The sequence below is a fragment of the Somniosus microcephalus genome, chromosome 10 (genome assembly GCF_052327205.1).
Source record: "Somniosus microcephalus isolate GS21.2 chromosome 10, FLI_Smic_1.0, whole genome shotgun sequence".
Classification (NCBI taxonomy): domain Eukaryota; kingdom Metazoa; phylum Chordata; class Chondrichthyes; order Squaliformes; family Somniosidae; genus Somniosus; species Somniosus microcephalus.
The window spans coordinates 229893240-229903614 of record NC_140996.1 but is presented as its reverse complement, the minus strand read 5'-3'; the positions used below and the strand labels follow the sequence as shown (position 1 = coordinate 229903614).

General features: G+C 47.3%; 1 protein-coding gene across 1 annotated transcript in view; it reads left to right on the top strand.

The window, feature by feature from the left end:
* Positions 1-7339: 7339 nt before the first annotated feature.
* The window catches only part of ints4 (integrator complex subunit 4), an 84828-nt gene continuing 81792 nt past the window's right edge, over positions 7340-10375 (top strand). The window contains exon 1 of the mRNA XM_085999746.1: positions 7340-7459. The gene's annotated coding sequence lies outside the window, so the exon portion shown is untranslated. The remainder of the gene's footprint in view (positions 7460-10375) is intronic.

Below are 10375 nucleotides of genomic sequence, written 5' to 3'. Positions count from 1 at the left end.
AAAAGCTATTTTAATGCAGCAAACAAAAAAAATCTAAAAAGTTATTAAAATAATTAATTAAAAAAAATAACAGCTATTTTAATGTAGAAAATAAAAATAATTTACCAAAAATCTGTAAATACAAATTTCTCAAATTATAATTTAGATTTTAGTTTAAAAAAATCTTTGCAACAGGTTGCCCCGAGTCAAAAACTTTCTCATTGTAGAATCGTAGAAATTTGCGGCACGGAACGAGGCCATTCGGCCCATCGTGTCCGTGCTGGCCGAAAAAGAGCGATCCCAGCCTAATCCCACTTCCCAGCTCTTGGTCCGTAGCCCTGCAGGTTACGGCACTTCAAGTGTATATCCAAGTACTTTTTAAATGTGATGAGGGTTTCTGCCTCGACCACCCTTTCAGGCAGTGAGTTCCAGACCCCCACCACCCTCTGGGTGAGAAAAGTTCTCCTCAACTCCCCTCTAATCCCGCTACCAATTACTTTCAATCTCTGCCCCCTGGTTATTGACCTCTCTGCTAAGGGAAATAGGTCCTTCCTATCCACTCTATCCAGGCCCCTCATAATTTTATACACCTCAATTAAATCTCCCCTCAGCCTCCTCAGTTCCAAAGAAAACAACCCCAGCCGATCCAATCTTTCCTCATAGCTAAAATTCTCCAATCCTGGCAACATCCTCGTAAATCTCCTCTGTACCCTCTCTAGTGCAATCACATTCTTCCTGTAATGTGGTGACCAGAACTGCACGCAGTACTCTAGCTGCAGCCTAACTAGTGTTTTATACAGTTCAAGCATAACCCCCCTGCTCTTATATTCTATGCCTCGGCTAATAAAGGCAAGTATCCCGTATGCCTTCTCTGCTAAGTGAAATAGGTCCTTCCCACCCACTCCCATCTTTTTATAAACATATATATAAAAAAAAGTTTATGGTAGCTCCCGTAAGTGGCAGCCTCTGCTAATTGACTCCGGTGACGAATCCCCTGAATTCGCCGCAGTGACGATTAGGAACAGGAGGAGGCCACTCAGCCCCTTGATTCTGTCCCGCCGTTCAATCCGATCCTGGCTGATCTGTATCTTAACTCCATCGACCTGCCTTAACCCTTACTCAACAAAAATCTTATCAAACTCAGTTTAGAAATTTTCAATTGACCCCCTAGCCTCAACAGTTTTTTGGGGGGAGAGAGTTCCAGATTTCCCCCACCCTTTGTGTGAAGAAGTGCTTCCTGACATCACCCCTGAACAGCCTGGCTCTAATTTTAAGGTCCTGCCCCCCTTGTTCTGGACTCCCCCCACCAGAGGAAATAGTTTCTCTCTCTCTACCCTGTCGAATCCTTTAATCATCTTAAACACCTCGATTAGATCACCCCTCAATCTTCTAAACTCGAGGGAACACAAGCCCAGTCTGTGCAACCTGTCCTCGTAATTTAACCCTTTTAGCCCCTGTATCAGTCTGGTGAATCGGCGCTGCTCCCTCTCCGAGGCCGATATATCCTTCCTGAGGTGCGGGGCCCGGAACTGAGCACAGTGACTCCCGCTGGGGTCTGACTAGAGTTTTATATAATTAACAAATCCCGTGAATTCTCCCCAGTGACAAATCTTGTGAATTTGTTGATCGAGTACTGTGATTTTGGATAGATAGACCCGTAGGCAAGGAAAGTGCTGGTATCATTACTCTAGTCTCTGGTTCAGTCTATGGCACTTTTCCCTCTGAGTCAGAACGGTGTGGGCTCAAGCTCCACTGAGATTTGTTCTGATAACCTAGGCTGACACTCCCAGTGCAGTACCGAGGGAGCGCTGCACTGTCGGAGGTGCCGCCTTTCAGATGAGACGTTAAACCGAGGCCCCGTCTGCCTTTTCAGGTGGACGTAAAAGATCTCACGGCCACTATTCGAAGAAGAGTTCTCCTAGTTAGTAGCGCGCTCGCCTCTGAATCAGAAGGCCGTGAGTTTGAGTCCCACTATAGCCTTGACCAGTGAAATCTAAGTGGACTCCTCAGTGCAGTATATTGTCTTATTTGCGTTGTTTGCGTAGGGGGTACACGAGTTCAAATCCCACCACGGCAGCTGGGCAATTTAAATTCAGTTAATTAAATAAATCTCGAATAAAAAAACTACCGGTTGTGATGCCATCACTTGCTAGGCCAAGATTTGATGGTGAATCTATATGAAATTTAGTACAACTTTCAAATAGATTTTTGGACTCTAGGGGAATCGAGGGATGTGGGGACCAGGCGGGAAAGCGGAGGAGTCGAGTTTGAAGATCAGCCATGATCTTATTGAATGGCGGAGCAGGCTCGAGGGGCCGAATGGCCGACTCCTGCTCCTAGTTCTTATGTTCTCATGTACCACAGTTGGAGTACATCATGCGGTTTTGGGCTATAGGAAGGACGTTGAGGCAATAGAGAGGGTACAGCGTAGATTCACCAGGATGAGAGTATACAAATACGAAGAAATTCTTGAAAAATGAGGACTATTTTTCGGGCGAACAGAGGAGATAATTGGACAATTTGATCGGGGTGTTTAAAATCACCAAGGGATGGGACAGAATGGATAGAACGGGCACCACAGCATAGCGATTATATTACTGGCCTACAAATCCAGAGGGCTGGACTAATGATCGCGGAGCCATGAATTCAAATCCCACCTAGCTAGGGAATTTAAATTCAATTAAATAAATGTAGAATAAAAAGCTAGTCTCAATAATGAAACTACCGGATTGTCGGAAAAACCCACCTGGTTCACTAGGGAAGGAAATCTGCCGCCCTTTCCCGGTCTGGCCTATACGTGACTCCAGACCCACAGCAATGTGGTTGACTCGTAACCGCTCTCTGAAATGGCCTCAGCGAGACACTCAGTTGTAACAAGCCGCTACGAAAAAGACCCTCACCACACGGACCACAGCGGTTCAAGAAGGCGGCTCGCCACCGCCTTCTCGAGGGCAATTAGGGATGGGCAATAAATGCTGGCCTTGCCAGCGACGCCCACATAAGAACATAAGAAATAGGAGCAGGAGTCGGCCATTCGGCCCCTCGAGCCTGCTCCGCCATTCAATAAGATCATGGCTGATCTGATCTTGGCCTCAACTCCACTTCCCTGCCCGTTCCCCGTAACCCTCGACTCCCTTATCATTCAAAAATCTGCCCATCTCCACCTTAAATATATTCACTGACTCCGCCTCCACAGCTCTCTGGGGAAGAGAATTCCAAAGATTCACGACCCTCTGAGAGAAGAAATTCCTCCTCATCTCCGTCTTAAATGGGCGACCCCTTATTCTGAAACTATGCCCCCTAGTTCTAGATTCCCCCACGAGGGGAAACATCCTCTCTGCATTTACCCTGTCAAGCCCCCTCAGAATCTTATATGTTTCAATAAGATCACCTCTCATTCTTCTAAACTCCAATGAGTATAGGCCCAACCTGCTCAACCTTTCCTCATAAGACAACCCCTTCATCTCTGGAATCAACCCCGTGAACCTTCTCTGAACTGCCTCCAATGCAAGTATATCCTTCCTTAAATAAGGGGACCAAAACTGTACGCAGTACTCCAGGTGTGGTCTCACCAGCGCCCTGTACAATACACACATCCCGTGAATTAATTTTTTTTTAAATGGGTACTTGTAGAAGCATGTAATTCTTGCAAAGTTTCCTCGAGGGTATTTTTAACTTTTTAATGCCCGTTACACGCCTCTCCCGATTATCGTTTCCAGGTCAATGGAAATTTTAACAGACTTATTAACCCGTTTGCTTTTATCGGTTAACAAACAAACAAGTTAAAATGAGTTCACGGAGGCAGTTCAGAGCTTCTCACAAATAACACCGAGTGCAGATTCATTCCCTAATGTTTAATAATTAATTCGGGACCTCCACTGATCAACGTTAAAGGCCAAACACCTGTCTTAGCGCTGGTTGTTGTTATTTACACATCAGTAAATCTCCCCTCTACCTGCCCACAGTAAGTCAGAGGTTGTTCTTGCTTGATGAAGACAGTAACATTACACCGTGTAGAACATAACGTGCGACTCTCCTGCTAAAGTGCAGATCAAATGGGTGCTTAGGCCAGTTACAGATCCGGCTACAGATCAGAACCCTGGCTTTGTAGTGCGTCAAGTTAAGAAGCTGCAGACATTGTGGCTCTGGTATTTAATGTGATACTCTATAAACTTGAGCACATCCAAAACTCTGCTGCCCGTATCCTAACTCGCACCTAGTCCCGTTCGCCCATCACCTCTGTGCTCGCTGACCTACGCTGGCTCCTGGTCTGGCAAAGCCTCGATTTTAAAATTCTCATCCTCGTATTCAAATCCCTCCATGTCCTCGCCCCCTCCTTATCTCTGTAATCTCCTCCAGCCCTACAACCCTCCAAGATCTCTGCCCTCCTCCAATTCTGGCCTCTTGCACATCCCTGATTTTAATAGTTCCACCATTGGCAGCTGTGCCTTCACCTGCCTGGGCCCTAAGATCTGGAATTCATCCCGATGGATTCTGCACCCAAAACTGTGTTAGCTGTGACTTAGTGGCTGGCGCTCTCTCACTTCTGAGTCAGAATTGTGGGTTCAAGTCCCACTCCAGAGACTTGAGCACAAAACTCTAGGCTGACACTCCAATGCAGTGCTGAGGGAGTGCCGCACTGTCGGAGGGGCAGTACTGAGGGAGCGCTGCACTGTCGGAGGGGCAGTACTGAGGGAGCGCCGCACTGTCGGAGGGGCAGTACTGAGGGAGTGCTGCACTGTCGGAGGGGCAGTACTGAGGGAGCGCCGCACTGTCGGACGGGCAGTACTGAGGGAGTGCCGCACTGTCGGAGGGGCAGTACTGAGGGAGTGCTGCACTGTCGGAGGGGCAGTACTGAGGGAGTGCTGCACTGTCAGAGGGGCAGCACTGAGGGAGCGCCGCACTGTCGGAGGGGCAGTACTGAGGGAGCGCCGCACTGTTGGAGGGGCAGTACTGAGGGAGCGCCGCACTGTCGGAGGGGCAGTACTGAGGGAGTGCTGCACTGTCGGAGGGGCCTTCCTTCGGATGAGACGTTAAACTGAGGGTCCCGCCTGCTCTCAGGTTGATGTAAAAGATCCTAAAAACAGATTATCTGGTCATTCTCACTGTTTGTGGAAGCTTGCTGTGCTCAAATTGGCTGCTGCGTTTCCTACATTACAACAGTGACTACACTTCAAAAAGTACTTCATTGGCTGTAAAACGCTTTGGAACATCTGGTGGTCATGAAAAGCGCTATAGAAACATAGAAGATAGGAGCAGGAGTAGGCCATTCGGCCCCTCGCGCCTGCTCCGCCATTCAATGCGATCATGGCTGATCATCCAATTTCAGTACCCGGTCCCTGCTTTCTCCCCATACCCCTTGATCCCTTTAGCCTTAAGAAATATATCTAACTCCTTCTTGAATATATTTAATGAATTGGCCTCTACTGCCTTCTGTGGTAGAGAATTCCACAGGTTCACCACTCTCTGGGTGAAGAAATTCCTCCTCATCTCTGTCCTAAATGGCTTATCCTTAGACTGTGACCCCTGGTTCTGGACTCCCCGACCATCGGGAACATCCTTCCTGCATCTAGTCTGTCCAGACCTGACAGAATTTTATAAGTTTCAATGAGATCCCCTCTCATTCTTCTAAACTCCAGCGAGTATAAGCCCAATCGACCCAATCTCTCCTCATACGCCATTCCTGCCATCCCAGGTATCAGCCTGGTGAATCTTCGCTGAACTCCTTCCATGGCAAGAACATCCTTCCTCAGATAAGGTGACCAAAACTGCACACAATACTCAAGATGTGGTCTCACCAAGGCACTGTACAACTGCAGCAAGACATCCTTGTTCCTGTACTCAAACCCTCTCGCTACGAAGGCCAACATACCATTTGCCTTCTTAACCGCCTGCTGCACCTGCATGCTTACCTTCAGCGACTGGTGCACAAGGACACCCAGGTCTCGTTGCACTTCCCTTTCTCCTAATCTATTGCCATTTAGATAATAATCTGCCTTCCTGTTTTTGACACCAAAGTGGATAACCTCACATTTATCCACGTTATATTGCATCTGCCATGCTTCTGCCCAATCACCCAACCTGTCCAAATCATCCTAGAGTTTCTCAGCATCCTCCTCACAGCACACACGCCCACCCAGCTTTGTGTCGTCTGCAAACTTGGAGATATTACATCTAGTTCCCTCATCTAGATCATTAATATATATTGTGAATAGCTGGGGTCCTAGCACCGATCCCTGCGGTACCCCACTAGTCACTGCCTGCCACTCGGAAAAAGACCCGTTTATTCCAACTCTTTGCTTTCTGTCTGCCAGCCAGTTCTCTATCCAAGTCAGTACCTTACCCCCAATCCCATGTGCTTTAACTTTACACGCTAACCTCTTATGCAGGTCTTTTTTAACACAGTTTCCGACAGGGAATTTCATGTCCTAATATACTTCGGAGCAGCATTTTTTTTCTCCTAACCTCTCCTTTCATTCTTTAGCTGCTGCTCAGTGTTTGCGGCTTCTTGCACAGTATTTACAGCACAGAAACAGGCCATTCGGCCCAACTGCTCCGTGCCAGTGTTTATGCTCCACACGAGCCTCCTCCCTCCCACCCCTCTTCATCTCACCCCATCAGCATACCCTTCTATTCCTTTCTCCCTCATGTGTTTATCCAGCCTCCCCTTAAATGCATCTCTGCTATTCGCCTCAACCACTCCCTGTGGCAGCGAGTTCCACATTCTCACCACTCTCTGGGTAAAGAAGTTTCTCCTGAATTCCCCATTGGATTTATTAGTGACTGTCTTATATTGACGGCCCCTAGTTCTGGCCTCCCCCAGCAAGTGGAAACATCTTCTCTACATAATAGCTTAACAATCATTAAATAAATTTAAAACTTAGCGATAACAATTGTGTTTACAAGTGTTTAAGATAATTGGCAAAAGAACCAGAGGGGAGATGAGGAAAATATTTTTTTTACGCAGCGAGTTGTTGTGATCTGGAACGCGCTGCCTGAAAGGGCAGTGGAAGCAGATTCAATAGTAACTTTCAAAAAGGGAATTGCATAAAAACTTGAAGGGAAAAAATTTGTAGGGCTGTGGGGAAAGAGTGAGGGGGAGTGGGACTAATTGGAGAGCTGTTTCAAAGAGCCGGCACAGGCACAATGGGCCGAATGGCCTCCTCCTGTGCTGTATCATTCTATGAAGCAGCTGGATTGGTTGGGCTCCTTCCGTTCGGCCATTTTATAGTTTGCTGAATTGATTCTCTTTATTTATTTTTTTCCTCTCACTCCAAACGTAGCAACTGCCGCACGAAGAGCTTCCGGCGAAGAAACTCCGGCTGACGAAGCCCAGCAAATCGGCAGCTCTCCACATTGACCTGTGCAAATCCACAAGCCCCACGAAGCCCTGCAGTACCTGCTGCAGTTCGCAAAGAAGCCCGTGGAGGCAGAGAGCGTGGAGGGAGTCGTTCGCATCCTCCTGGATCACTACTATAAGGTACGGGCCCCCACCACTTTACACCGCCCGGGCAACTGTCTGTAACCAGGCAATTGGATCCTAACTCGCACCAAGTCCCGTTCACCCATCACACCGCCCCCCCCCCCCCCCCCCCCCCCCCCCCCCCCCCCCCCCCCCCAGTGCTCGCTGACCTGCATTGGTTTCTGGTCCGGCAACGCCTCGACTTTAAAATTCTCATCCTTGTTTTCAAATCCCTCCATGGCCTCCTCGCCCCCTCCATGGCCTTGCCCCCTCCCTATCTCTGTAACCCCCTCCAGCCCACAACCTTCCGAACAATCTCCTTCTTTGGCTTGGCGCCGTCAGTTTTTGTCCGCTTGCTTCCTCCAAATGGCATAGATTCATTCTGGGCTACGGTTCCTTGGGCACTCCAGAGACTTGAGCACCCAGTATTCCCAGCGCCGGTATTGAGGGAGTGCTGCACTGTCGGAGGTGCCGTCTTTCGGATGAGACGTTAAACCGAGACCCTGTCTGCCCTCTCGGGTGGACGTAAAAGATCCCACGGCACTATTTCGAAGAAGAGCAGGGAGTTCTCCCCGGTGTCCTGGGGTCAATATTTATCCCTCAATCAACATCACTAAAACAGATTATCTGGTCATTATCACATTGCTGTTTGTGGAGCTTGCTGTGCGCAAATTGGCTGCTGCGCTTGCTACATTACAACAGTGACTGCAGAGCCCGTCGGGACGTCAAGAGGCTGTGAAAGACGCTGTATAAATTCCTATTCCTGGGTCTCTGGTACCTTAGTTGAGCAGATATTATTCATGCGTAGACCTGGCCTTCCAGTGTTGCTGAGCTGGTCGATCTCTGAGCTTATTGTCTGAGCCCAGTGAAGTGGGTCTTTCCTGGGTTACAGGATGAAGAATGGAAACACTGGTTCCTGTTTCCCCTCCCTTACACAAAGGGGAGCTGAAGACAGCTGTAGCACCCCAGTACAGTTGAGGTTACCCCAATTAACACCGATCGAAACTCGGACCTTCACCATCTCGGTAGCAGTGCATTTCCCCACAGGACCTCGAGGGTACCTTGGAAGTCATTACCAATCCTTTGGCTTTGTTAAACCTTTCTAAAATTCTCATCCTCCTTTTCAAATCCCTCCACGGCCTCATCCTCATCTCTGTAACCTCTTTCAGCCTCCGAGAACTCTGGTCTCGTACACATCCCCCCACTCTCTTCGCCCCACATTGGCGGCTGTGCCTTCAACCGTCTAGGCCTTAAGCTCTGGAATCCCTTCCCTAAACCTCTCCACCTCTCTCTCCTTTAAGACTCTCCTTAAAACCTACGTCTTTGATCAAGACTTTTAGTCGCCCCTCCTAATATCTCCTTAATGCGAGGAGCATTCGGAACAAGGTGGATGAATTAGCTGCGCAAATAGAGGTAAACGAATATGATTTGATTGGGATTACAGAAACATGGCTCTAGGGTGGCCAAGGCTGGGAACTCAACATCCAGGGGTATTCAATATTTAGGAAAGATAGGCAAAAAAGAAAGGGAGGTGGGGTAGCATTGCTGGTTAAAGAGGGGATTAACACAATTGAAAGGAAGGATATTAACTCTGATGATGTGGAATCTGTATGGGTAGAACTGAGAAATATCAAGGGGCAGAAAACGTTAGTGGGAGTGGTATATAGACCTCCAAACAGTAATACGGAGGTTGGGGATGGCATTAAAAGGGAAATTAGAGAAGCATGCAGTAAGGGAACAGCAGTCATCATGGGTGACTTTAATTTACATATAGATTGGGCTAACCAAATTAGTAAAAATACTGTGGAGGAGAAATTCCTAGAATGTTTATGGGATGGTTTTCTGGAACAATATGTCGAGGAACCAACCAGAGATCAGGCCATCTTAGACTGGGTATGTAATGAGAGAGGATTAATTAGCAATCTTGTTGTACGAGGCCCCTTGGGTCAGAGCGATCATAATATGATAGAATTCTTCATTAGGATGGAGAGTGAAGTAGTTGACTCGGAGACTAGGGTCCTGAATTTAAATAAAGGAAACTACGATGGTATGAGGCGCGAATTGGTGTCACTCAAAGGGTTGACGGTGGATAGGCAATGGCAAACATTCAAAGACAGCATGGATGAACTACAGAAGTTGTTCATCCCAGTTTGGGATAAGAATAAAACAAAAAGGGTGACTCAACCGTGGCTAACAAGGGAAATTAGGGATAGCATAAGATCCAAGGAGAGGGCATATAAATTGGCCAGAAAAAGCGGTAATCCTGAGGATTGGGAGCAGTTTAGGATTCAACAAAGGAGGACAAAGGGATTAATTAAGAAGGGAAAATAGAATATGAAAGTAAGCTTGCAGGAACATAAAAACTGACTAAGAGCTTTTATAGATATGTGTGAAGAGAAAAAGATTAGTGAAATCAAGTGTCGGTCCCTTGCAGTCAGAAGCAGGGGAAATTATAATGGGGAACAAAGAAATGGCAGACCAATTAAATGCATATTTTGGTTCTGTCTTCACAAAGGAGGACACAAATAACCTTCCAGAGATGTTGGAGAACATAGGGTCTGATGAGGGAGGAACTGAAAGAAATCAGTATTTGTAGGGAAATGGTGTTAGGGAAATTGACGGGATTGAAGGCCGATAAATCCCCAGGGCCTGATAATCTACATCCTAGGGTACTTAAGGAGGTGGCCCTAGAAATAGTAGATGCATTGCTGATCATCTTCCAAAATTCGCTGGAATCTGCAACTGTACCCATGGATTGGAGGGTAGCTAATGTTACCCCACTATTCAAAAAGGGTGGTAGAGAGAAAGCGGGGAATTACAGACCGGTAAGCCTGACATCGGTAGTGGGGAAAATGCTAGAGTCCATTATAAAGGATGTAATAGCTGAGCACTTGGAAAACAGTGACAGGATCGGACAAAGTCAACATGGATTTA